Here is a 27283-nt window from a genome sequence, read left to right on the forward strand (position 1 = left end):
GTTATCTCATTCCATAACCCAAGGGCAGGGATTTTTGTCTGGTCCCCTGCCACATTCTCAGTGCCCAGAGTACATAGTACTTATACTCAGGAGAGCTCAGTAATGAAAGAGCTGGATGATAGGAGAGCAGTTGTCAATAGGGAAACCCCAGAAAATGGGTGAAAGGATGCTGGGGTGCCCCAAACCAGCAGCTGATCCTCCACTACACCTGTCTTCACAGACACTACAGAGTGAAGTCAGAGAATTCCAGTGTTAGATTTACCATGCATGAGTTCAAACCTCTGGCAACCCCATAGAGGCACCATGCAAAGGGGTACTTTGTGTGTGGTGGAGCAGTGCTGTGGTAACTCTCCTCTTTCTCCCTTTGTCTCTTACTCTCTAATGGAAAAATGGAGTGGTGGTGGAATCACTGAGGAAGCCCCAGCAAAGGCCTGATGGTAAAAAAGAAAATCTTTGTGGCTGGGAAGAGGAAACCCCTATAAAAGGAGAAACTATGGACAACCAACCACTGCAAGAAAGCCAAATAAGGGAGGGAGTGAAGAGCAAGAGGCAGAGGTAGGAAAGGGGAAGAGAAAACTCTCTGGATCTTAGGTCGATTGATCCTGATGCTAGCAGCCAATGGCTAGTATGGGTGCAAGGAGGTGTCTCTAAACTCTTTCACACTTGGGAGGATCTGACATTGTTTCTGTTAATTTCAACCTAAAGAACCTAAGCTAAGGGGTCGAGTGGTGGCGCACCTGCTTGAGTGCACACGTTACACTGTGCAAGGACCCAGGTTCAAGCCCCTGGTCCCCACCTGCAGGGGGAAAGCTTCACAAGTAGTGAAGCAGTGCTGCAGGTGTCTCTCTGTCTCTTTCCCTTTCTATAGCCCCCCTCCTCTTGATTTATGGCCAACTCTATCAAATAAGTAAAGATAATAAAAAAAATGTTTTTAAACATTAAAAAGAAAAAAAAGATAAAAGAACCTAAGCTGAGAACTTTCTCCCCTGGGACCTTATCTCCTGTCACTAGCACCTGCCCTTCCCTCACTATACTCTGGCCCCATCGGCCTCCTTGTACTTGTCAGAACTCCCCAGGAGCAGGGTCCTTACACTTGCTGTGCTGAAGTGCTCTTTCTCAAGTGTTTCCATGGCTGCCTTCTTGTCTTTCAGGGCCTTAACCAAAGGTCGCCACTGCAAAGGTCTGCCCTGGTCACCACTGCTAAGGCAGAGGCATCTGCCACTCTCTGACCCATTTCCTTCAGAACAAGCACATCTTGCTACTAAGTTCCCTTCCCACCCAAGACCCACCCCTAGCATCTTCCTACCTTCCAAAGTATCCGTTTGTTGTTGTTTTTAATTTTTATTTATAAAAAGGAAACACTGACAAAAACCATAGGATAAGAGGGGTACAACTCCACACAATTCCCACCACCACCAGAACTCCGTATCCCCTCCCCTCCCCTAATAGATTTCCTATTCTTTACCCCTCTGGGAGTATGGACCCAAAGTCATTGTGGGATGCAGAAGGTGGAAGGTCTGGCTTCTGTAATTGCTTCCCCGCTGAACATGGGCATTGACTGGTTGATCCATACCCCCAGCCTGCCTCTCTCTTTCCCTAGTGGGGCGGCAGAGGAGGCCGTGTCTCTCGTGGGCCCTGTGGTGGCAATCACACTTGAGTGCCATGGCACAGGTGCTCAGGAAATACCTGAGTGATGACGTCTTGCCCTCAGGCTCTGAACCACTTCCTGGAACCTTTATCCCTTGCTCTCAAATTTAGAGAAAGGAGAAGCGGGAGAGAGGAACAATGACTAATGTCTGAGTGCGAACTAAAGACTAGCTGCAATTCTGAGCACTGTACATGGGCCTTTTTGATGCTCCCACCCAAGCCTAGAGTGAGAGATGCTATTAATTCAGTTTTGCAGAAAATGGAACTGGGTCACAAGGAGGCTAGGCACTTGACAAGGCCGCCTGGCCAGGAAGAGGCAAAGCTGAGCTGCAAGGCTGATGGTATGAGCAGCATCCAGGTGGACAGTCATGCCCACAGGCCCAGCAGCCCCCTGGAGATGGACTGCCCTCTTGGAGCCAGTTCTCCACAGCCTGGCTGCTGCATATGCTTTGTTCCCTATTCATCACTGGCTGCAGGACATTGGCAACTGTTGTAGGGACTCAAGTTGCTACTCTGATGCCAGTTTCTCTCCTGGTCTGACTAGGTAATGGGGACAGACACTGAGTTATAACACTGAGTCCTTTATGACATTGGCACCCACTGACTGACCATCATGGAATTTTTTTTTTAAATTATGTATTTACTTATTTATATGTGGGGAGACGGGAGAGAAACCAGAGCATCAATTGGCAATATGTGATGCTGGAGATCAAACTCAGGACCTCATCCTTGAGAGTCAAAGCTCCTGCCACTGTGCTACCGACTGGGCCACATAACATAGACTTCTTAAGGGGATTCAGAGAAATTCTTGCCCTTGTCTAATTAGTCCTCTGTCCAGGAGGTGCCTGCAGGGTAAAACATTGGAGGCACCCACAACTATCTGTGACCTCCACTGTCATTTATTATCGTCACAAAGTCCTTGCCAGGGCAATGGGGCCAGAGAACAGGCCTGAAACATCCAACTTGAGGATAAGAGTGATCAAAATGACTATTGTGTAGTGGGCAATAGAAAGGCTTGCGAAGCCAATGCAGGAAAAGCTGCTGAAAATATGTTTGAAGTGAGGAGGCTGGTGATAAGACGAAAACACAATATCCCAGGTCAGATTCTGCCTCATCCAGGCAATGAAACATGGGGTGAGTGAAGTCACCTCTTCTGGCTTCAATTTCCTCTCTGGGAATAGAGATGCCACCCACCTGCTGTGCAGGGTTAAGGCAGAGGAGTGAAAAGTAAATGTTAATCAACTAAAACTGGCTCATGCTCAGCTTCACTAAGTAAACAACTGGTTAACAATGGGTTGGAAAGGATAGAAGGCAGGTTTAAAATATTTATCCCCCACCTAACACCAAAAAAAAAATTCCAGATGCTGATGGTAACAAATGAAGCCATAAAACAATAACATAAAGTCAAAAAGTAATAAAATATCTAACTAGGGCTATACATTTGCAACATATTTTTCATAAATGTAAAAGACTACTTACTCTATAACCCCTACAAAAACAAGCAACTGACAAGGAAATAGGTATAGTTAACAGTTAGGTCCCAGCAGACAAACCAGCAACAAGTATCACACAAAGTCTTGAAAAATATTTATACACTTTGTGTCAGTAATTGCAACTCCAGGGCTTTGCTCTAAGAAAAATCTAAGAAGCAAACAAAGCTTTTTGTGTGGGATGTTGCAAGTTATAAGAAAGAAAGCTGGAACCAACCAGTCTGTCCAAACAACAGGGCATTGACATGATGGAACACTGTGAAGTCATTAGGAAGAATGTGGCCAACCTTGGCTCCCTGCCACGGGAGACTCTCCAAGAGAGAGGCTGCATTAAAGAAAAGGAAGTGAGGGGCAGGAGATGGCTCACCTAGGATAGCCCACATTCAAGAACCTGGATTCCAGCCCCCACTTGCCACATGGGACCACCACATAAAGGGGAAGTTCTCGAGTGGTGGAATGGTGCTATGGTGTCTCTCCTCTCTCTTGCTTCTTTGTCACTCTTCCTCTAAAATAAAAATGTCCACCAGGAACAGTGTAGGAATGAAGCCCAAGCAAAGCACTGGCAATAGAACAGAATGGAATAGGAAATGCTCTCTACAGAACAATCTAGCTAAAACACATCTGTAAAACAACCAGCCATACCCATACTTCTATGTAATAAAAATAGCTTGGAGCCACATTAACACAACAAAGCTTCCACAAGCCAAGTGGTTAGGGCCATCAGCCCCAATTTACAGATGGAAACCAAAAGCCCAAGTCAGAACACAGCAAGACATGATCTAGATCCAAGAGCCCAGGCCCTTGATAAACACAATCTACTGCACCCACCAAGTCCGGGAAGTGTGTGGTTAACGTTCCTGCAGGCAGGTGCTAGAGACTAGGAGCAGAGGCCTGGGAGTCATGTGTGATGGGAACACAATCTCCACGCTTTACAAACCGCTCTACTATTCAAACTGTTTTTGCTAACAGCCCTGGCTTCTATAAATGTTAAACCAGTAAAGATTTTCTTTTTCAATAGAAATAAAAAAAAAATCAATCAGTAGTGAATCTTTGCCACATGGCTTGCATGCAAAACAGGAGTAGGAACTGAAGGACTCAAATCAGTGCTGGGGAGGTAGAGGGTACTTGATGGGCTGAGGCAGGTCAAAGCTCAGGACCACTTTTCAGATGATGGAGCTGGGGTGGGGTGTACACTTCTTTCTCTGAGGACACCAAGCAAAGCCCTGTGGCTGGGGTATCACATACACACCACACACCCCATGGAAAATGACACACACCCCATGGGGAATGAGCTCCCTTTACGTGTGGTGAAGGAGATAAGAAGGATTTGACTGGTGAGAAGACTGGGAGCCTCATCAGTTAAGCAGGCTCTGGAGCTCAAGGTTCGGGGCCTATAATACCATCGGGGCAATGTGTCAAGTTTCTGATGTGTCAGCAACCCCAAAGTCCTTGCTTTCTGCCCTGTAATAAATACTGTAATAAAAGGTGCACTGGGATCTAGGTTTTCTGGGGTGGTGGGTGGGCCACCATCAGGGGCTGCTCCTCTCCACCTCCCGAGGTATCCCTCACAGCCCCTCCACATTCCACAGGTGTGTCCCTTACAGCCACTTCACCTTCCTGGTGTCTCTCTCTCTCTCTTCATTCTGCTTTTAAGACTTAACAGCACTATTCCCCAGAAATTATCATAATTGTTGACTATATTATCACCAGTGTCCTTCAACCTGCGCATAAACTCCAGTGGGCTGGCTGCCTAGCATTTGGAGCACCTGTGACGCTCAATGTTCACTAAATGAATTAATGAATTCTACATCACTTCACATTAACCACCCCCACCTTCTCCAGAGAGAATAAATGTGTTGTAATCACCAGAAGAAAAGAAAGCCTTTAGGTATCATACCCTTAGGTGTGCAGTAGAATCTGTAACTGATCCTTTGGCATCCAAGTGATTTCAATGTGCTCTAAAGAATTTATAAGCAGATAACTGGCTGGAGTCACAGCTCACTCCCGCCAGACTCCTAGAAGCACTGGCCTCTCCAACAGAGCCGAGTCCTTTATTGTTCTTTTGTCTAGAAAATAGAGCTGCAGATCAGATGAAATTCAAATGCTCCAAAAGCTCTTGCCCCAAGCATCAAGGTTTAATCCCCTGGCACAAAGAGAGGGCAAACTCTCCAGAAGCTGGAGGTTTGAAAATACATGGCCAGGGAAGGAAAGAAAACAAAAATGGAATGTCAAGCCTAGAGCCTCTCCCTTGGTTACACCAACAAACACACAGGGCTCCACCTGGTCAAAGGTGAGGCCTGCAGCATTGGTGCCTCCACCTGAGCTGACTGAGACCCATTCACCTGTTCACTCTCAAGACTGGGTGTGAGCAGTAGCAGAAATCAGCAAATGGTGAATGAATGAACTAAAACAAAGACAGAAGATGTGAATCACCAGAGGAAAAAGCCAGCAGATTAGGAACCACTAGTCCAATTGTTCAATACTCTTTTCCATTGTAAACAGAAGTTCAAAGGAGGCACTAGCCTTAGGATAACTGAATAATAGAAGAGAGAGGGTTCTCTCTAGAGGAACAGGCCAGCTAATAAATGAAGAGGATAGAATTACCATGTTACTGTTTTGTTTTGTGTTTTTTTAAAAAATCCCAAATGAAATCATGGATTGAGGCAAAATCATTTCTGGCTACAACAATATAGAATCACAGAAAGGGGCAATAGCTTTTACATGCCTCTTAATGAACACACACACACACACACACACACACACACTCTACACATGTGGTACCTCTCTAACCTGAATCTGATCTGGTCTTTAATTCCAACTACCATTCACAGGAGACATAGGGATACAATCAGCCAGATAGAGACTGTGGGAAATCTGTGGGGCATTTCCTCAACAGATAAACTATAAAGGCATGGGGGGGGGGGTGGATAAAAGAGGACTGAATGAAACTTAAAAGGTCATTTGAACCAAATCCAGTAGTGGATCTTGTTGGGTACTGGCTGCAAAATAATCAAGTCTAAGAAGATATTTATGAGAAGATCTGGAATGTTCACTCTGGCTGGCCACTCTGCAGTTCCTCGGGCATGGCAGGCACTGGACCTTCCACTGACCCTATCCTAAGTCACATGGCTCCCTTGTGCCCCTCCATCACCTCTGCTCCAAGGCCAACACATGGGCTTCCCTGACCACCCATCTAAAACAGTAATACAAGCCATCTGTTCTCAGCCCTGCAACTACTTTTTCAGTTTCCACACCAGTAAACCCTTTCAAATGTGTCCTGTACTCCTTGTTTGTTTGCTATCTATCTCCCCTTTTCATAATGGAAAAGCTCCAATGATAGGGACTTCATTTACTTTGCTCATTATTGTCCTCCCAGTTCCCATGACAGGGCCCATACAAAACAGATGCTCAATAAATACTGATATCATAAATCAAAGGATCAAAAGAGGCATTGTCAGAGGTTCCATCCTGACATTTGATAGCTCCTTTAAGAGCCATTTTTGGGAATACTAAGGGACTGGAAAGCTGCTGGCTGCCTAATCCAGTATTTTGTCGTCCCCCTTTTAACTTAGTAATAGAATCTGATGACTAGCTAAGAGCAAGGTCATAGGAAATGAATACTGCATTTCCCAAATTTGCTTACAGCTACATAGTCACGTACTGCAGAACCACATTTTGGTCAATAAAACGCTGGTACCTCTAAATAGTGGGGGTGTATAGCAGGCACACCATCTAGATGTGTGTTAGTACTCTCTATCTAGGCTGTGGCTGGTGAGGTGGTGCAGTGGAAGAGCACAGGTCTTGAAAATCTAAGGTCCTGAGTTTGATCCCTGGCACTACCTATGCCTATGCCAGACTGATGACCTGGAGTGTGTTCTCTCTCTCTCTCTCTCTGCCCCCACCTCTCATTAACAAATAAATCCATAGATTTTACAGTATGCTAGGACACTATATACAATAATGAAACGGCCTAACACTTCTTTCCCCCAGAACAATTCCTTATTGTTAATTTACACACAATGCATGACACAATGATAAAATTCCGGGCAAGAGTATATATGCAGAAAGAGTAGACTTACTTCCAGTTTGATCTTCTGAAAAAGATAAGGGTGCCTATGTTCATCCCTTCTTTCCTGTTCTGGCTGGAGCCTGAGCAGCCATCTCAAACCAGGAGGCGGTGGGATAAGGATGGTGGAGCAAAAGGTAGAAAGGTCTGGGTCACTGATAAGAGTGTAGCCCATGCCTGTTTACCACTGGGCTCTTTTTTACAGGAGAGAGAAATGAACACCTGTCTTCCTTGGGTCACTGTCATTGTGTCTTACATACAGTTTTCTACTTTATACAGCTACACCTAATCCTGGTATACCTGGGACCAAAAAACTGAGACAAAGTGGGTGGAATAGACATAGTTATATATCTGTACAAACATAATAAGTTAACAGACTGAAGATAGTTCCAGTGGAGAGAATTACTGTGTGTGTGTGTGTGTGTGTGTGTGTGTGTGTGTGTGTGTGTGTGTGTGTGTGTGAGAGAGAGAGAGAGAGAGAGAGAGAGAGAAAGTATATGTATGGGGGTGGGTAACATAGAGGAAGTTGGAGAGGAGAGAGGAAATTACCAAAGAAACTGTAATCGAAGATGTGAACAAACTTTCATTGTGTTCAACAGGTTGCTGCCCCACAATCAGTAACCAGAGCAAATGAAGAGTAGAAGAATAAAGCAAAACTGATGGCACGCTGCACCTTGACCAAGAAACATAAATGAAAAGATAGTCTGTCTTACTAACTTTTAGGGGAAAGTAAATTAAAACTGTAGTGATGGTGAGATTTCACTTCATTTCTATGAGACTGGCAAAATTAAAAAGCTTTGCAACTCCAGAGGCTGGGTGGCGGTACCCCGGATGGTGGCATACCTGGTTGAGTGTGCACACTGCCATGTGCAAGGATCCCAGTTCAAGTCCCCACTCTCCACCTACAGGGGCGATGTGTCATGACAGGTAAAGTAGGTCTGCAGGTGTCTCTCTTTCTCTCTCTCTCTCTATCTCCCCATCCTCTATCAATTTCTCTCTGTGCTATCTAATAAAATGGAAGGGGGGGGGAAACACTGGCTGCTAGAGCAGTAAATTTATCAGGTTGGACCAAGTCCCAGCAATATAACCCTGGTGGAAATAAAAAAAAAAAAGTAAATAAATAAAACAAGAAGACTAGCTATAGTAAAATATCATTCCTACAAAGTTCAAAAATAGAAGTTTGAGAGTTACTCTCTTCCCTAATCCAGCTTTCTAGTTCTGTTCTCAACTCTGACACCATCTTATCAGTCAATATTCTTAATCTACTTCCATGTTAACTATCAAGCTCAGGCAAAAATTACTAAAGTCATGGATCCCTAGGAACAGACCTAAAATAAACTTTCTAGCTTTTTACCACCCTAAAATCTCTATTCTCACCTGCTCTATCCCTACTTTCTGGTTCCTGTTTATTAAACATTTTGCCCCACTTCATATCTTAGCTGCCTTTCAGACACCTAGTTGCAGGTGCTACTATGATTCCATCCTGAACTTGCTGGGCAGATAACTTTACCAGTGTGTCCTGGAACTTCACCTCTCCAGAGCCCTATCCTACTAGGGAAAGATAGAAACAGGCTGAGTCAACCTGCCAACACCCATGTCCAGTGGAGAAGCAATTACAGAAGCCAGAACACTCACTTTCTGCACCCCACAAAGAATTTTGGTCCACACTCCCGGGGGGGGGGGATGTTAGGGGAAGATAACTAGAGGATTCAGAAACCCAATTCCATCAGGACTCAGAGAGAAAAGAGGAAAAAAGGAAAGACATCCAGAAGTAGTAATAGGTGTGGGTGTGACTTTAGAAAGGAAGGGAAGGCCAGACTATAGAAAAAAATATAGATATTAATATAGTTATAGAAATAACAGTCAACCCATGTCTGTGACCTTGGAAGAACCACTACAGTTTCCAATGGAGGGAATGGGGACTCAGAATTCTGGTGGTGGGAACAGTATGGAATTATACCCCTGTTATCTTATAATTTTGGAAGCCAATATTAAATCAGTAGTAAAAAAAATTAAGAGTTAAGAATGATAAAAAATGTTTTTTAATATGTTGGCCACTTCTGGGAGAACAGACAGGCGATCGAAAGGGAAGTAGAACACAGGGTCTTTTAAATTATCAGTAACAATCTGGTTCTTGAGCAAGCAGCAGGCTTATGACAAACATTTCTACTTGGATCTGTAAAACTACCATAATGCCACACACCAAGGATTAGAATTCATTCAGTTCTACATGCCCAAAGGGTATCTTTAGAGAACAGAAGACAGGGCAGGGCGGGGGTAGATAGCATAATGGTTATGCAAAGAGACTTTCATGCCTATGTTCCCAGGTTCAATCTCCCACACCACCATAAGCCAGAGCTGAGCAGTGCTCTGGTGAAAATTAAATTAAATTTAAAAAAGAAGAAAGAAGGCAGAAGGCAGTGACAGGGGCAACAGCTCAGCTGGTAAAGCATAGGACTTACATGCCTGAGGCTCTTAGTTGAAGCTTCACCTTGCATGCACTGGAAGTAGTGGCTTCTCTCTCATTGGAAACCAACAAAACACACACAATAAAAAAAATAAAATAGAAAGTAGAATCCACTTAGAAAAGGACAAGAGGAACATACACCAAGTGGCTAACAGATGGGGCCAAGGAGGCAGGAAGTAGGTGTGGAGAGGGTGCAGCAGTAAGAGCTTTCTGTGGCACATCTCGTTCCGTCCCCACTGCTTTATTAATTTCAACAAGAAATCAAAGAAGCTGAAGTGGTGTGGCGCAGTGTTTGAGAACACAGGCTCTGCAGTAAGACCCTTGGCCATGTCCACACCACTGATCCCTAACCAAAGGACCCTCTGTACCTCTGTTGATGGGCATCACTGTTACTCTGCAGGGCAGTTGTGATGAATAGATGCGTTGACTCTTGGCTCTTCTACATGAGTTGTGCCTTTCCTGAGACTGGCTCTTACTACTATCCTTGGTCTGATTTCAAACCCCTATATAGAGGCCATGAGCTGAGCAATTCAAGCCACAATTGATCCTTAACAGCTTAGTCTCCAGATATGTCTGCTTCCCTGAACCAATAAGAAGCCGAATGAGTCACCCATCCCAAATAACTGAATGGCTTCATGCTGCCTCAGTTTATCCACTGCTTCTAAGGCAGTCCACATTGACCACTCCTAGATGCCCATCCAATATGCCAACTCTCTCTCACCCCTCTCCCTTACTGCCTCTGTTCAGGATGGTGATATGTCTTGTTTTGGTTTGTTCTTTAATTTTAATGTAGTCAGGGCCCAGTACATGTGTGATTTCACTGCTTTGACCTAGTTTTTCATTGGGAGAGAGAGAGAATAGAAACCTCAACACTAGAGCAACATCTCCCATGTAGTGTCAGGAATCAAACCCTTGTTGTATGCATGACAAGGCTACCCACTGAGCTATTTCTTTCACCCACATCCAGTTTTTAAAATTGTACTTCTGAGACTCTTGAAGCCCATAGGGTGATGGCCTTATCTCCAAGTTCTAGCCAAGAGACACAAGCAAAAGCTAAGGATCTCAAAGAGGGTTTTGGTTTCCTGACAGAAGTGCTGACTCCACTGTTACAAGCAGAGAGAATGGCGCTTCAGTGATGATGGCTCGAACTGGAGCAGCCATCTTATGATCATGAGGCAGGGACACAATGCAGATAAAGGGACACAAGGGACAGTGGAGCTTCAGAAGGTAAGCTGCTTATGCTGCTTACCTCAGCACTTCTCCTTTCGTGAAAGGTGGCCCCTGATGGGCCCCACTTCCCAGAACTCAAGTCTTCCATCACCCCTCCCACACTGAACGTGGGCTGGCTTGTTATAATCAACAGAATGAGGCTGTGGTAAGCCTGGCCCAGTTCTGGACTCCGGCCTCAGAAAGGATGAAGCCCTGGGCTGCTATGTGGTCAGTCTGGCCTGTGGAGCCACATGGAAAAGAAGTTCTGAGACTATGTCAAGAGGGGTCCAGCCATCCACAAGGTGCCATGTGACTATAGCCACTCAAAACAAAACAAAACAAAACAAAAACTGGCAGGAACATCACTCAAATGAGCAGCTACAAGCAAAGATTCATGAGCAATGATAGATTTGTGGCTTTTTTTAAAATTAATTATTTATTTATTCCCTTTATTTTGCCCTTGTTTTTTTATTGTTGTAGTTATTATTGTTGTTATTGTTGTCATCGTTGTTGAATAGGACAGAGAGAAATGGAGAGAGGAGGGGAAGACAGAGAAAGATAGACACCTGCAGACCTACTTCACTGCCTGTGAAGTGACTCCCCTGCAGCTGGGGAGCCAGGGGTTCGAACCGGGATCCTTATGCTGGTTCGTGGGCTTTGCGCCATGTGTGCTTAACCCACTGTGCCTGACTCCCCAGACCTGTGAGTTTTGAGGCGGTTTGTTATATAGCAACAAAGAACTCAACCAAGCACTAACTGGCCACATCACAGTACAAGTTCAGTGGAGCCAAACATATCTCTTAACTCAAAGTAACACTAATGGTGAAATATGCAAATCGATCACAAATCCCTTGAACATTTTGATTTACAAAAAGACGGTTAACATGATAAATGCACACCTTTTCGATTCCGTACTAAGTACTCAGTAAACTCAATGTTCTGTATTAAAGGCAATGAGTCTAGTCATCATTTTTATAGTTAAAAAGCACTTGAGGCAGACGGTTCAACATTGTGCTGGACCTGGTGAGAACCCTCCAAAATACACAAAATACATCTCCACCAAAAATACATACCCACCAAAATACATCTCCCTCTCAGGACAAGAGGCGTCATTATCTTAATGCTACTTCATATGCACACTCAAAGGCTCAGAGTTTCAGTTAACGAGGTGGCCTAGCAGGTTGGGCGCCTGCAATCTAATTAAAGAAGCTGTCAATAAAAATAATGATTTGGAAGGAAAACACTAGAAAGAAAAGGGAATGCACATCAGTGATGGCCTGGCCAAAGAAATTATGATACAACCACACCACTGTGTGTTGCATGGCCATTGAAAAGACGAAATGTTCCAGATTCCGTACTGCCGTACAGAATGGCAATGTGAGAAAAACAAAGTGCAAGTGAGGGTGGGTGATATTATTGCTTATAGGACTGTCCCCTCCACTGAATTATATAAACAGAGAAGAAGGTGGAAAGGCACATGCAGTGCTTGAGTGTCACCTTAGGGGGAGGAGTGTGAGAGGAAGCTGACATGGGGGGAGTAGAGTCAAGAGGAGGAGAAGGAGGAGAAAGAGGTGCAGGAGGAGGAGGTGGTGGAGGAGAAGGAGGAGGGAAGAAACCCACTAAAGAGGTACAGACAAAAAAAAAATCACAAAAGGGTTTGAAATCAATTCAAAAATGCCATCATCACCCCTTTATTGAGTGATTTCTGTGCACCAGATAGTGCTAGCTATGACCCTTTGGTATCATTTTAACTCCTGATCAAAGGCAGGCATCCCATTGCCAGATAAGGAAACCGAGGCCCAGACAAGACAAATACTGTGCCCAGAGTCTGAGCACTATGAGCAGTGGCCTCCCAGGAAGTTCCTAGCCCCAAAACACTGAGCCCTTGGTGCTCAGGTGACCCAGTTAAAATGGAGTAGGTGTGCTGCCCTCACACTCTGCACATCCTTATAACAGCAGCAGTGGGCCCTGCACTATAATGAGGGGTGGTCAATGGCAAGACTTCCATGGGTACCTCCATCCCTTGGTGCCCTGTGTCTGCTGGCAGAGGTCCGAGAGAGCCACTGACCTGGCTCCTGGAAGCCTGGGGAAGCCCTGCCCAGGATACTTTTACAGGATCGATTGCTGATACCAGAAGCCAGGAAACAGATGAGGAGGTGTCAGCTATTACACAGTCAGACTCTCCGAGCTCAACAGTTAATTAAGACCTGCTCAACCCCAGAGCAGAAACCACTGGCTGTTAAAGCAGGGGAGACCGATAAGCTGTATCTGGCCCGTTAATTTTTATTTCCCAGGCCTCCTCCTTTACTCTGGCCACCCACACTGCAGGGATACTCCACAGGGGGTGGGTGTGTGTGTGTGTGTGTGTGTGTGTGTGCGTGTGCGTGTGCGTGCGCGCGCGCGCGCGTGTCAAAACCTTCCCCACCCGAATTAGCCAGCATACATCATGGTCCAGGAGATTTGCAGCAGGTAGAGCAACAGAATTGCAAGCATGATGCCTTGAGTTTGGTTCCTGGCATCACATGTGCTAGACTGATACTCTGGTTCTCTCTTTTTCTGGCTACTAAATAAGCTTTTAAAAGAAAACAGCAACTATCCTTTATGCTAACTAGGATCCAGGCTGTTGGTTTCAGGTCTACATATCCAGGCTGCAAGCAATCAAGAGGCTAGAGGACAAGAAGTCAGAAAGTTGGGAGCTGAAGGCAGAAGACAGGTGAGCATGTCACCCCACCTCCCTCGAATACACAGGCACAGATATGTGGGTATCTGGACATTCTACTCAATCCCCAGAAGACACAGTCACCCACCTTTGAACAGTATCCCACAGTCATTCATGAAATCACTGTTTCCATGCCTACTGTGTGTCATTCTACAAGAATGGAGACACTATGGTTTCACAGAATCTACAGCAGAGGCTGGGGGGGGGGGGGAAGGCTGGTTTGACATATATGTCAAGTAGTAAAGGCAAAAGAAAGCAGGGCTGATGAAATAGCTCACCTGGAGAGTGTATCTGCTTGGCCAGGTGAACAACACAGGTTTGAGTCTGGCCCCCATCAAAATGGAAAAAGGTTTAGTGCTGTGATGTGTCTCTGTCTCTCTATCTCTCACTCTGTCTCCTTCTATCTTAAAAAGCCAGCCAAGAGGGAGTAGGGCTGTAGCGCAGCGGGTTAAGCACAGGTGGCACAAAGCACAAGGACCGGCATAAGGATCCTGGTTTGAACCCCGGCTCCCTACCTGCAGGGGAGTCGCTTCACAGGCGGTGAAGCAGTCTGCAGGTGTCTATCTTTCTCTCCTCCTCTCTGTCTTCCCCTCCTCTCTCCATTTCTCTCTGTCCTATCCAACAACAACAACAATAATAACTACAACAATAAAACAACAAGGGCAACAATAGGGAATAAATAAATAAAATAAATATTAAAAAAAAAGAAAAAAAAAAAGCCAGCCAAGAGTGGTGATGACAAGAAGAAGGGAAAAAAAGAAAAATAAAGCAGAATAAAGGGCTGAGGAACAGAGGGAGCAACCAGGGCAAAGGCTTTGAGAGAGGAACAGCAGGAGCCCACCCTGGCAGAAGCAAGCAGCCAGAGGTTGGGTGAGGCAGGGAATATAGAACACTGGGGCTGGGGTGCCCCCAGTGCCCAGGCTGGAAGCACAGGACTCACTGGGGAGGTGGGGAGGTACAGCTGCCACCTCCCGTTTTATCCTATGAGGAAGCTGAGGCCCAGAGAGGGACACAAAGCAGGCCTGTCCCAGGTGGGGTTGCCCCCCAACCCCAGGCGCCGAAGTGGCCTCAGGCAGAAGCTCAACTAAGCAGTCACCCAGCCTTCTCCAGAGAGAAATAGCCTCCATTTTCCTCTCACTCCCTCAACACTCCACCCACCCTTTCTTCACAGTTAGGAGCAGACAGGTAAACATTTCATGGAGAGGAGGAAAAGGAAGGGAGGGGGGTGGGGAAGAATGAGGACAAAAAAAGCCACCAGCCTGGCTGGCGGACTAGAGGAGGAAGAGGAACCCCGCACTAACTTTCTCTGTAAAACACCTCACCGAGCTTGAACCTGAACCACTCACCACTCACCCAGAGGATGGGCCAACTCGAATCCGGGGCAGCGGAAACCAGGCAGCCAGTTCCAGACCAAGGCCACCTGCCTGTGCACATGGGCCCCTCAGGTGCCGCCCCCCTCCACTCGCTGTGGGTGCCTGGAATGCGGAAACAGGAACCTGCTGTGCCAGCTCCTCACAGCCACCCATTCACCAGCCAGCGGAGTTCCAGGGGAGCCGGGCCAACTTCTGCAAACCAGCAGACATCCTCCCAAAGGTGGCTGCCTGGCCCCATGTCCCTTTGGGGACAGGAATAAAAGGCCTCCTTACTCATCACACACATGGTCTGGGAAGCCTGAATGGGCTCAGGAGAAAGAAAGCTCAAAGAATACTCTCTGGGTTCCCTCTGACTCAGGGGCAGTCAAAAACTGGCCACCTGTTGGCTGACGGTGCCAGCGCTGGGTCTGTGCCCACAGCTTACCCTGCCCTGGGCTCCCAGGCCCGCCTGCTTCATTCATAGCCTTGGGACCCAAAGGTGGGCTGTTTTCCCCTGCAGGGGCAGGCAGCCAGTTCCACAGAGGCAGCAAAGCTTAATGATTAAGCCACGCTGCTGGGTTTCTAAGGCACAGTCACTTGACTCTGCCTAATGACAGTCACTGCCACGACCCCAGGGCAGAGTTCCAGACACTTCATCTCAACTCTAACAGCCCCTTGGCTACCTTTGCAGTAGGTGCTATTTGCCTTCCTACTTTACAGAAGAGAAAGAGGAGGGACAGAGAAGTCATGGGCCGGAGGGCATTTCAAGAAAGCGGCAGGGCAGAAAGGTAAAGCCCTGGCTCTTGGCCACTGTGCAGACAGATGGCCCCTCTACCCTAGTCCCAGGTGTCGGTTTCTTCATCTGTAAAATGAAGAGAGTGCAAGGAGCCTTCAAGAACTTTATGGTGAGCACTGAGCCCAGACACAAAGCAACTCAGTAACTACAAGCTACAGAGATTATGTTCAACTCTCAGATTTAATCAGGTCCATCTTAGGGCTTTAAAATAGTGGGTGAGGACAGGGGAGATAGCATAATGGTTATGCAAAAGACTTTCATATCTGAGGCTCCAAAGTCCCAGGTTCAGTTCTCTGCACCACCACAGACAAACCTGGAGTTAGCTTTCTGGGTGGCTGATGGAAGCAGAAAGAAGATTCTCACCATCCTTTCTTTTCATCCACAAAGAAACACACAGACTATCTAACTCTGGTTCAGGCACTAAAGCCTGGCTAGAAAGAGCAGCAGCAGAGCACCAGACTTCCAGGCCTGCCGCCCTATTGGTCCCAGTCCTAACCCACAACGTTATACCAGAGCTGAGCAATGCTCTGGTCTCTCTCTCTCACAAACAAGAAATTAAAATACTTTTGAAAAATCCTGGTTTTGGGTAGTGATACACCTAGTTGAGTACACATTTTATAATGTGCAAGGACTACGGTTCAAGCCCTCAACCACCACCTACGGGGGGGAAGTTTCACAAGTGGGGAAGCAGTGCTATAGATGTCTCTCTCTCACCCTCTCTATCTCCTCTTCCCCTCTCAATTCTGTGCTGTCAAAAAAATAATAATTTCTTAAATTCTGAGCTGGGTACTAGGACACAGCAATAAACAAAAGCCAAAGCCACCTAGATTAATGTAAACCATTAATCCTCCAATAAAGAAGTTAAAAAAAAAAAAGCCACGTAGACTCTGCCCTGAAGCCCTATGTAAAGGCACTGGCAAGAAATAGCAAGGAAACAGCAGTTTGAATATTACCTGCTTGATGTGAGCCAGACACTATAACAATCTGAATATTTTACACAGCTTTAAAGCTGTGGATTCTCCCAACAACTTTTCATAGGTTGACCAGACCTCCTGACAGACATGGAAGTGGCTCGCCAAGGTCACATGTGGTGCCTAATGCGGGGCCAGGACTGGTACCCAGGCACTTCCTTCTCAGTGCCCTGCAGTCTCACAGAACAACTGCCATCATCTGTGTCCCTAAACAGCCGTCACAGGCAGCCACAGGAGATTTCAATCCGCAGGACAGACGGCCTCTTTCATAAGTTGTGGGGAGGAGCTGGCAGGATTATTAAATATTTAAGTATTCAACTAATAACTCGCATTCCATATGTTAATCACCAGAAGCCACATCCTGGAGCACTTGTCCTATGCCAACCACTGGGGGCAATGACCTACATCACCTCCTCTCATCCACAAAGAAGCCCCAGTCCCACCAGGCAATCCTCAGAGGAGAGCCCTCAGCACCAAGAGCACAAAGCAGCCCCACCCCTGCCAGGTAGTCCCCTCTGAGCCCCAGCAACAGCCCCCTCAGCACCGGGAGCACAAGGAGGGGACAGAGCCAGTGCACTCAGGGACCAAGTCTGCTGCACTTCACACTGTCGCCTCACCACTCAGCTTGTATTTCTCTGAACTTTCAGAAAAATATCTGGTTTCCTGACAAGATGAGGAGTTTCTGTGGCACAGGGACCTCTTATATACACACTCATTCTCCAAGCAGACATGATTCTAGAACAGAAACTTGGGCCCAGTGAGTACATGGACATAGAAGTGTATGGGTAGGATGCTTCTGCTTTGTTCCACTCACTTCTGCACTCAATTCTGTCCCAAATCCAGATGTCCACCTACCCTTTATCCAACCCCCTCTCCCAGTCCTTTCCTAAAGAGTGTTGGTGTTCTGGCTTGATTCCTGCAGCTGTGCCCCTCCCAGCACTCACTCACCTGCTTAAGGTGTGACTGGCTCCTGGCCAAGCCTGAGAGGAGATCCTGACTGGCCATGTGTGTTACTAGAAGGGCAGTGAGATATGAGGGGCAGCTGGGAGGCAGGATCTAAAAAAAGGTTACTCATTTTTTTTTTTTAAATCATCATTATATTGTGTAGAGGGCAAGAAACAGAAAGAGAAAGATAGACACCACATCACTGCTCCACTGTCTGTAAATTTCCCACCTCTGCAAGTGCTTCCATGTGAGGGCTAGCAACCCACACTCTGCCAGGTGAGCCATCTCCTGGGCCCCAGTCGCTCTTCAAAGAAGACGCAGAGTGAGTGAGAGAAGTCTTTCTGCTGCTAGATCTAAGCCTGTTAGTGTGTGTGATGACTGGAATGGGGGGAGTCAGTTTGCAGCCTCGAGGGGAGCTGAGGACACCAGAGACTCACCAAAGATGGTGGTGGGAAAGGCGAGGCTCTTCATAGGCAGCATCGTGTAGCTGCCTCTCCTTCACATCCTCTATGGTACTGGCAATCTCCTGATTTCAGGTCAATTTCAATTAGGTTTCCTGTTATATTATTAGACCAGTGGTTTTCAAAATATGCTCCCTGGATCAGGAGGCCCAGTCACACTTGAAGACATATTAGAAATGCAAATGCTCAATTCAGACCGACTCAGTCTGAAGCCCTGAGTCTTCCGGAAGTCTATCCAGGGGGCAGTAGTGCCCACCAGCAGGTTCAGCTCAGAGTGGGGCCTCTAGAGTCAGATGCTCTGGATCCAAGTCACACCACCATTTTCCAGCTGTGCGACCACCTTGAGCAGGCCATTTAACTTTAGTTGTTCCAGCTGCAAAAGGGGAACAAGAAGAGCACTTGGTGGCTAAGGGGCTTAAACCAATCCTCTCCTAGGACGCACCTAGTGCAGCCTCTAACATACAGCTGACTTATATAAATTACCTACCTGCTGCTGCTATTGCTATTGCTGCTGTTAATGTCTGCAGTCAGATACCAACTGGCACAATTTTAAGTGAGCTTACCAAAAGTCTTATCTATAGCTCCTTTCTGTTTATATATATATAAAGTAATTTCATAACAGTCCACACTTGGAAATAACCCAAGTGTCCAATGAATGACAGATGAGTACTCAGAAAGCTGAGGTATATATACACAATGGAATAATACTCAGCTGTTAAAAATTATGACATCATCTCGTCTGCCTCATCTTAGATGGAACTTGAAGAAATCATGTTGAGAGAAGTCAAAAAGAGAAGGATAAACGCCAGATGATCTCACTCACAGGCGGAAATAAAAAAGGACAAAAATGTGGACCGGGTGTTGACACACCTGGTTGAGCGCATATGTTACAGTGCTCAAGGAGCCGGGTTCAAGCCCCAGTCCCCACCTGCAGAGGGAAAGCTTTGCAAGTGGTGAAGCTATGTTGCAGGTATCTCTTCTTCTCTCTCCTTCTCTATCTCCCCTACCATCTAGATTTCTGGTTGTCTCTATCCAATAAATAAAGATGATAAAAAGAAGAAGAAAAAAAAAAAGAACAAAAATCTAGACTGAGTTTGGTGTACTGCATCAAAGCAAAGAACTCTGGAGGACAGGGGTAAGATTGGTGGGAGGGGGACCTGGGGTTCTGGTGCTGATGGTGAAGGGGTACCTAAGCTGGGGTGAGTGTTTTGCAAATAAATTGTACCCATGTGCCAACACCCCCCCAAAAGATGATTAAAAAACAAATAAAATATTTTATTTTGGGTTTATTTATGAGAGACAGAAGATCAGAGCATTACTCTGTTTACATGTAGTACCAGGGATGGAACTAGGACCTCATGCATTCAAATTTCCTGCTCTAGCTAGTGCGCCACCTCCAAGGCCAATGCTTTTCTGTTTATTTATCCCCCTGGACCCAGCCAAGTGGCCTGCAGGTTCAGAGATTTCTGATTAGATAGAGATGTGACACAAAGCATGGCTTACAAAGATGGTCCTTTTCCCAAGCGCAGGCCAGACCATCACTCCTCTGACTTCTCCCATAGCCTGAGCCTCCGCAATGGCAGTAGACACTCCCATGGATGTGCCAGGCCAGGCACTCTGCCCAGTTACTGATCCGGCATGCCCACAAGTCCTGCCCACCCCCAGGGAGCACACCCACCATGTGAGTCATGCCAAACACCTGGCCAGAGACCAGAGGTGCCCTTCCCTCAGGGCTATTTGTGATTTCAAAACTGGTGGCACCAAGCTACAGAGTGACTAACACTAGCCTCAGATAAGGCCTAGGAGGGAGAGGCAGCCTCTCTGAGGGCTGAGAAACAAGACTGGAGCAGGGACTGCTGGGGTGTGCACTTGCTGGGGTCACTGAGGAGTGTGGGAGCAGGAAGAGGAGGAGGAGGAAGAGGAGGAAGAGGCAACAGAGGAGGAGGGGGAGGGGCGGGGGAGAGGGAGATCCTGACTACCAACCTCTGGAGCAAGAGAGGAAACGACAAATTCTGTGCTCCAGAAAGGAAGCCACTGGTCTGAACCTCATATACTCAACCATTCCTGACCTACAAAGTGACACTTTCCTATGATCCTACCTAATGCAAAGCGGAAAACTCAGATTCTGCAGTGTCAAAAGATGGGTGGCTGGCAAGGGACAGATGGTGGTGTGGCCTTGGAGAGAGGTCACTGGGTACCTCCATGAAAATGTGATCACTCTTCAAAATTTAGTAAGATTTAATAGACTAGTCAACCTTGCAGTACCCTCTCCATCTTGATCAGAGGAAAGACAAGCCTGGCTGGCTGCTAAGAGATCCTCAAACCCCCTCCCTCCTACTTAGTCTGACTAGGTCTGCTATCTCAGGGCCTCTGCACTGACTGCTCTCTCTAACCAGAAACCCTCACTGAGCTCCACTGCTTCACCCCTCCCCTCCCATAGAGGCATTCCTGGACACCTACCCAAGAATTTTTTTTTTTCCATTTTGTTGCTGTTGCCATTATTGTATTGTTGTTGGATACAAGAGAGAAATGGAGAAAGGAGGGGAAGACAGAGAGGGGTAGAGAAAGATGGACACCTGCAGACTTGCTTCACCACTTGTAAAGCAACCTCCCTGCAGATGGGGAGGGGGAGGGGCTCAAACTGGGATCCTTGTGCAGGTCCTTGAGCCTCTCACCACATGTGCTTAACCCAGTGCCCTACCACCTGCCCGCCCCCACCCAAGGTTTTAACAGAATCCAGGAAGGTGATGTAGCAGCAGAACACAAGACTTGAAAGCTTGAGGTCCCAAGTCCAACCCCCAGCAGCACATGTACCAGAGTGCTGCTCCAGTGCTCTCTCACACACGAATAATAGTTTGTATGTGTGGCTCCAGGGCCTTGCACATGTGTCATTTCACTTACTCCCAGGCTGACTTGTTTCATTCTCTTGATGACAGCTAGACAAACAGAAGGGGAGAGATACCATACCACTGGGGCTTCCTCCTGGTGCTGTGACACTTCATGTGATGCCAGGACTCAAACCCAGGTCATACACATGGCCTCTGTGAGCTATCTTCCAGCTCTAATAAATAAATCTTTAAAAAAAACAAATAAATGTCAACACTCTCAACCCCAGTAATAGCGCTTCCTCGTGCTTACCACCCTCTAACACAGTATATGTTTTACTTATTTGCTTACTGTCTGATGTCCCAGGAGAGGAGAAGCCTCATCTGCCCTAGTCACTGCTGTACCCTAGATCCTGCAAACAGTGATGTCAGGATTTGAGGTCTGTTGTCTTCAGCTCCAGAACCAGCAGGTCCACGCTAGGACATGGGGAAGAAGCCAGTGTCTAAACTGGTGACAATCTCTTATGTCCTCTCCATGGAGACTTTATTGTTTTTAATTTAACTTTGGTTTGCAATATTTTAAGATTTGAGGAGAACACTTTCTCACTGATATATATGTGTATGTCTATACCACTCACTGCACCATCACCTCAGAGGCTAAGAAAAGAAAGGTACAGCACTGAAGCAGCCTGGCCTTGAACCTGACTTTGAGACTATGCAGCTCTGCAGCCTCTACTTCCCTGGACCTCAGTCTCCCTCAAATGGGAACTGAGGGCGCTGGCCAGGACAAGGCTCACACAGCAGGCTACACCATGCCAGGGACAGCCTGCCCACCAGTGGACTCAGCTACTACACTGGCAGTGGCTTCCTGACAGATATGACCAGGGTGTCTGCTCCCATCGACCAGTTCCACTGAAGGACAAGTGAGTGATAAGCAGAAACCCCCAAATGAAGCCGTCCTCTTCACCTGCCACTTGCACACACAAGAATTTCGGCCATGTGCAAATTTGCTGTGAAGTTAGAGACTCCAAAATAACAAATGCAACAGGAGCCTCCACTCTAGGTGAGGGGTGGGGTGGGTGTGTTTGTGGGGAAGGTGCGTGATGGGGCTGGATGAGGAGTATCATCAGGTCCAGGGCACTGTCACAAGCTGAATCTTGCCCTTTCCTTCTTTTGTCGAGTCAGATCTGAAGGGGGGAGGGGTCCTCCCCATGCCTCCCACTGCAAGATTCTGGCTGCATGCAGGGCCCAAACAAAGGCCCACCTGAGGAAGGAATGGGTGTATGTCTGTCCTGAGGGGAGGATGGGGGCAGGATCTGAGGGCTCTTGTTGAAGCATGCTTAGAAGGAAAAAAAAATGTAGGAGGGGCCCCATGGTCATGCGCCAGAGGGAAACAGCTCTCTGGGAAGGGGGACTTCAGCACAGGGACTGCCAGAGCCAGTAGCACTGTGGCTGAGAAAGTCTCGCTAAGTCCTCACTCCCGGCCTGGTGCCTGCTTTACTAAAGGAGTTGTCAAAGCCTTGGGCCAAGTCCTACTTTGTGTGGTCAAGACAAAAGGCCCTGCTTTTATTACACAAGTGGATAGGGCTGAGGCAGGAAATTCCCCCAAAGCAGACAACGGAGCCTGACACACACGGCATAGATAAGATCTACTGTACTTATTTCTAACTTTTCCTGATAAGACTATTCAAACATACCAAGGTGGAGAGAGGAGCACTAATAACTCCCATTGCTCGGTTTCAACACTTTGTCAACACGTGGCCAATCTTATTTCATCTCTTGTTCGCCCAAACACACTCGTTCCCCTCCACTCCTGACCACCACACAGTCCATTGGCGTTTCAAAATGCATGTCTTAAAGATAAGTGTTTTGCTCTTAGGCAGAACCACATGATCTTACGCAAAGAATAAGCAAGATTTCTTGTGGCCTGGGAGGTGGCACAGTCGCGGAGCACAGGACTTGCAAACGTGAGGGCCTGAGTTTGATCCCTGGCACTACATATGCCAGAGTGATGCTCTGCTTCTCTTTCTCTTTTTCATTAATAGTATTTTTTTTTAAATAAATCCCCCAGGGAGTTGGGCTGTAGTGCAGTGGGTTAAGCACAGGTGGTGCAAAGTGCAAGGACCAGCGTCAGGATCCCGATTCAAGCCCTGGTTCCCAACCTGCAGGGGAGTCACTTCACAGGCGGTGAAGCAGGTCTGCAGGTGTCTATCTTTCTCTCCCCCTCTCTGTCTTCCCCTCCTCTCTCCATTTCTCTCTGTCCTATCCAACAACGACGACAACAATAATAGCTATAATAATAAAACAACAAGGGCAACAAAAGGGAATCAATAAATAAAATAAATATTAAAAAAAAATGAAATAGTAAAGTTATCTTTAAAAAAAATAATAAATAAATCAATCCCCTAATATTAAATATCCAGTTAGCTGCTGTATTTTATTTATTTATTTATTTACTTACTTACTTATTGATTTATGTGCACTGGGGCCTCCTACACGCACAATTTCACTACTCCAGGTCAACTTTCTTCAGTCTTTTCATCTTAGAGACAGAGACAGAAGAAATACCCCACAATTCAGAACTTCCCCCTCTAAGTTTTACAAGTGTGAAGCAGTGCTGCAGGTCTCTTTCCCTTCCCTCTGTCTCTATCCAATAAGTAAATTAATTAATTAACTAACTAATTAATTGGAAGAACTTCTCCCTGTGCCCATGTGATAGTGGGTTTGAACTATGGTCTCCTGCACAGTGATATACACCAGGTGAGCTATCTTCCAGCTCAGTTTTTGTAATTAAAAAAAAAAAAAAAGAGGGGGTGTAGATTCCAGAGTCACAGAAAGCCTCAAGAGAAATGTTTTAGTCAGGAAGAGGTAGATAGCATAGTGGGGAGGAGGTATATAGCATAGTGGTTATGCAAAGAGATTCTCATGGCTAAGGCTCCAAAGTCCCAGGTTCAATCCCCCACACCACTATAAGCCAGAGCTGAGCAGTGTTCTGGTAAGAAAAAGAAAAAGAAAAAAAAAAAGAAAAAAGAAATGTTTGAGTCTCCAAACCCAAAGAGGCCTGAAAGACCTGATGCTGGGCCACCAGGGACAAGAGGTCAGAGACCACAGGTAGGGTGGAGAGGCTGGACCTAGTCAGTAGGTCCCGGCTTGCCTGCCCCATCTGTCTGTACACAGAGAAATGGCAGAGTGAGTGGGAGCTGGAAGCTGGCTTTGAGACTCACTCATTTCATATGTGTACTTCTCTGGCTCACAGTTCTCCTCACACAAGAAACGGGTGTAGCACCAGTGTCCATGCAGAGCTAAAGTGAGGTGACGACTGAAGGAAGACATAAAAAGCACACAGGTGACTCACATACCAAGAGTTCAGTTGCTGGTTTGTATCAATTCAACCGACAGACACTTATTGAGCATCTTTTACATGCCAGGAGCTGGACAGCAGTGGGAGATTCTCTGTGGTCACAGTTCTCATAAGTCATCACCTGGGGACAAGGGCTGGCACCAGGCTACCACCTAGGGACATGAACAGACTCAGGATCTCCAGCATCTGCCTTGTTTGGGTAGGTGGGCTGGTTCATCCTGCCATGAGGAACCCTGAACCAAGACAGCAAGGAAGAATCTAGAACAATGACTCCCATAGAAGACAGAGGAAACCAGTGTCCCATCTACCCCTCCCCCGCCATCAATGGCTCCTTGGATCAGAGCAGGGGCTCTGCCCCTGATGAGCTCACAGGAAGCTCCCACGGCTCCCACAGGGACCCCAGCTGTGAGGGAAAGTCAGCAGACAGACAAGTAAAGCAGCTTCATGCTCAAAGTCGTTCAGACCCTGTCTTGCTTTCTTGCACTCAATGCTCAGCTTCCTGCCTAGTCCCCAAAGACCCCACTCTCTTCTACCAGTGCTTGAGTTCAATACAAGAAGTGGACTGTCAGTCACTAGGGTTGAAACTGCACCACTATAAAAAGGCTTAGTGCTCTGGGAACTCTGAGAAATCACTACATGTAATGAGTCCTTGCTGCAGCTTTCATTGTACAAAATTCTGACACCACCCTCCTCAGACACTATTTATTACGGCACATAAGACAGAGACTTAATGGTCTGGTCTCAGCCAGAGAGACAGCTCAGTGTGTCTGAGCATAGGATTTGAATACCTTGGGTCTCAGGTTCAATCCCCCACACTACCCTAAGCCAGAACTTAGCAGTTCTCTGATTTAAAAAACAAAAAAAGCAGCAGATAGTGTGCTGCTGTGCCGTGTAGAAGACAGGTATGAATCAATGCTGTGGTTTTTCTCTCTCTCTCTACCTCTCTATATCTAAAAAAAAAAAAAAAAAAAAGTCAAACTACAGCAGCAAAGCCCTGGAAATGACCAAATGAATAAAAAAATTTTAAGTAAAAATAAGAATATAATCTCTGGACCTGAGTTCAAACGCTTGCCTCACGGTGGCACACCTGGTTAAGCACACACATAACAGTGCACAAGGACCCAGGTTCAAGCCCCTGGTTCCCACCTGCAGTGGGAAAGCTTGACGAGTGGTCAAGCAGGTCTTCAGGTGTCGCTCTATATCTTCCCCCTAACTCCCCCCCTCCCCTCTCAATTTGTCTCTATCCAATAATAATTAAAAAAAAAAAAAAAAAAAACCCTGCCTCAAATCAATTCAGCCTAGCAGTTTCTCATCTCCATACCAAGCTTCCACATCTGTAGAACTCACCACCACCCGACTACATCAGCACACAGGTCTCACGCACCAAGCCCAAGGCCAGGACCACCACAAGGTGCCTCTCACAGATGACAGCTATGCAGTGAGCTCTACCTGCTCCACCTATGACAGGGCTCTGCCTTTCTTGTTCATCTCCCTCACCCAAAGAATCAAGACGGCATCTCTGATCTACCACTGTGAATCAACACGTCTGACTTAATTGAGAGCCTCACCTCCCGGGCCCACACTGTCCAAAGCCTGTGTCTATCAAGCACTTGGAATTATTAATGCACAGCGCTGTGCTGAGTATACAGTGCACGCTGCATTTCAAGGCCTTAATGTGTATGTGGGTTGGGGGGGTAGGGGGTGGAGAGGTAAGGCACCTCAATCATCTTTACACTGATCATATGTTATATAGTTATTTTGAACTAAATAAAATGTCTTACTTAAATTTCATTTCCTCTTTCTTCTTTCCTTTTTTTTTTTTTAAGATTTTATTCAACTCTACTTAGATAAGACAGAAATTGAGAGGGGACGGAGACAGAGTGGGAGAGATAGACCTACTGCACTACTTCACCATTTGTGATGCTTTCCCCCTGCAGGTGGGGACCAGGGGCTTGAACCTGGGTCTTTGTGCATAGTAACATGTGTACTTAGCCAGGTATGCCACTGCCCCGCTCTGTGCTTTCTTAAATTGTGGTTGCTGGTAAGTCTGTGGCCTACATTAGTTGCCCTGCACTGTATTTCTGATAGGCAGTGCTATCGGTGTCCTCCCTCAACTCCACGCTGCCAGTGCTGAGCATGACACCTGGCACACAGGCCAGGTCAAGAGAAGTTGGCATAGGTGATGGATCAAAGATGCTTTCCATATTTCCTCATGGTCTTCAGAGCACCCCGTTCTGTCCTCACAACTAGACCTCCATCCAAAATACATCACAAGCTTTAAGTCAAAATGGGCAGTCACAGAGTTGGCGGCCCCTAGGGGGTTCAGGCATCACCCTTTTGTTGCTGCGCTGCATCCTGCTACTTTCCCAGCCTACTAGGCTGGTGTATACTCACACACACACACTCCTCCCCATTTCCACCCTCAGACCAAACCCTTGCAAAGTTCAGCCAGAATGGGATACTCACCTAGTTAACACCCCTTCACTGTCATACCTTATTCTCTGAGGATTTTTTTTTTTTTTAGTATTTATTTATTATATTGTTGAGAGAAGAGAAAGATGCAGAGCACTGCTCAGCTCTGGCATAAGCTGGTGCTGGGGACTGAACCTGTGGCTTCTGGGAACTCAGCCATAGGAACTGGTGCTCTAATAGGATGAGCTATCGGCCAGGTCGGTCCTCTTGCTCCTTGTTGACCTGTATCTGGCACAGCAGCCAAGCAGTCAACTAGATTTTATCCGAGATGGGTTCTACTAAATGGCTTTCAGGTTTGGAATGTGGAAAACAATACACACAAAAAATCCTATTTAAATGAGGTCAGGGTGCTAGCTGAGAGTTCTCACGCATATGCAATCTATAAACTACAGGACCCAACATGCCTTGCACCTGACAGGAATCAAATGCCAGTCTCGGAGGAAGGAAGAGGAGGGTTCTCTCATGCACACTAAGAGTCCCTTGAAAATGCTATATAAATGGG

General features: G+C 46.6%; 1 protein-coding gene across 4 annotated transcripts in view; it reads right to left on the reverse strand.

The window, feature by feature from the left end:
- The window catches only part of SIPA1L3 (signal induced proliferation associated 1 like 3), a 232662-nt gene that overhangs the window by 199373 nt on the left and 6006 nt on the right, over window positions 1–27283 (reverse strand). The window contains exon 1 of one of the 4 annotated variants that reach the window (XM_060185876.1): window positions 14952–15027. The exons of the other annotated variants lie outside the window; for them this stretch is intronic. The gene's annotated coding sequence lies outside the window, so the exon portion shown is untranslated. Of the gene's footprint in view, window positions 1–14951; window positions 15028–27283 lie in introns of those variants that run through there. 4 annotated transcript variants of the gene reach the window in all.

Source organism: Erinaceus europaeus, chromosome 2 (assembly GCF_950295315.1).
Source record: "Erinaceus europaeus chromosome 2, mEriEur2.1, whole genome shotgun sequence".
NCBI lineage: Eukaryota > Metazoa > Chordata > Mammalia > Eulipotyphla > Erinaceidae > Erinaceus > Erinaceus europaeus.